Source organism: Alligator sinensis, unplaced genomic scaffold (assembly GCF_000455745.1).
Source record: "Alligator sinensis unplaced genomic scaffold, ASM45574v1 scaffold122_2, whole genome shotgun sequence".
Taxonomy (NCBI): Eukaryota; Metazoa; Chordata; order Crocodylia; family Alligatoridae; genus Alligator; species Alligator sinensis.
In genome coordinates this window covers 2,965,451-2,967,104 of record NW_005841984.1, presented here as the reverse complement: position 1 = coordinate 2,967,104, position 1,654 = coordinate 2,965,451, and positions in this window count along the sequence as shown.

The window sequence follows — 1,654 nt, the reverse complement described above, 5'->3', positions numbered from 1 at the left end:
AGAAGAAGAAGAAGAAAAACTGTTTCAAAGAGTGCAACTAAAATCTTTTAATTTCACAGTTTATCAGCTTTCAGTCTATGGTGATGTCATGATTCACCTCATTCTCTAGATACAAGAGTCTGCTACCCTAGAAAAAAACCTGAATTTCTGAGAAGGAAGCTTTTAAAAATGATAGCATTAAGAATTTCATTTCCCATCATCAAGGGGCAAAGAAGTCACATCTTTTCAGATTTTAAACCTGTCAATCCTGCACCTTTCTCAGGAACTAAGTTTGATTTTTTTTTTTTAAATCTGGTGTTTATTTCTACTCTAAAATGGGAGAAGTGTTAATAGTGGAAACATTTTAGTGGAAACTAGTTACCTTGGAGCCTGCTTTAACAGCCTGGTTCATGAAATAAAAATGAAGCTAGTGTCAACTTTAAGCTTTTATATGTTGTGTTTTTACAGTGCTGATGTGTTTTTAAAATAAACAGGTGGTAGCATTGTGCTGCAGCAAAACAATGTATTGTGATGCATCTTAAACTGATTAGATGCAGTACTTTACAGCCTATTGCTTCAACAAGGGATTTGCCAGTGGTATCTTTCTATCTAATCTATCCTATTTTTTTTTTATTTTCTTCCTTGTATTACCGGAGAGAGGAAGTTATGACTCAGTTAGCAAATTGCTGCTCTTAAGCTAGAGAAAGCCTTTAAGTGGAAATTAGCATTATCGATGGACAACATGATTCGTGCAATACATTTGCTTTAGAAAGTTTCACTGATAGAAAAATGAGTAGGTGCCCTATTTTGCTTCTTTCTAGAAAAAAAGAGGTGTGCATTTTCCCTGTTTGATTTTACCTTAGAAATTCAAGTCCTGCCTAGTTTAGTAAATTGCAATGACCGATGAATAAGTGAGTTGTAGTTCCTATCTGCTCCTTTACTGGGTCCACAAAAATATACAGGAGACAATGGGGTGGCAAGGAACCAATTATTTAGCATGAAATTTTCTCAGCTTACCCTTCTTTAGATTCCAGAAGGTTATGGGAAATGCAAGGAGAAGGATTTGACACAAAAGTGGGAGCTATTGCAACCTTGAAGCTAGTTTGATACTAGTATCCATCAGTTTTGGTTAGCGAGAGCTATGCGAGTGCCACTTGAGTGAACAGATGCTCACAGAATTTGGCATATCCTGATGTTCCCTTGGATGTTTGAGTCTGTCAAAGCCAACCCTAGCATACTGATATTGTCATTATTAATGTCACACAAAAATGAAGGAAAGATATCATCTTGGGTGGTAAAACTGCCTTTAAATTCATGCTAAAGCCTGGGCTTCCTCGTCTAACTATTAGCTAATGAAAATAGGAAATTAAATGCTAAAAGAGGCACTGCATTTGGAAAGCATCTACCATACTGTTGGCCATGACCCAACCTAAATAACATTTCTGATTGCCTTATCCTCCATATAAGTTACTCATTCAGAGAAGCTGCACAGAGTAGGCACAGGTGGCAGGAATTTGCACAGTCCTGTATAAGTAAAGGTTACTCATAGCTAGTGACTCAGAAGGAGGAGTATGTTAGTTAATGGGTGCATCTACACAAGACATTTACTGAGGAGTTGCCTAATTTGTTCTAAAGTAAATGTCTCAGTGTCTACACATGTAGCACTATTAGGCCA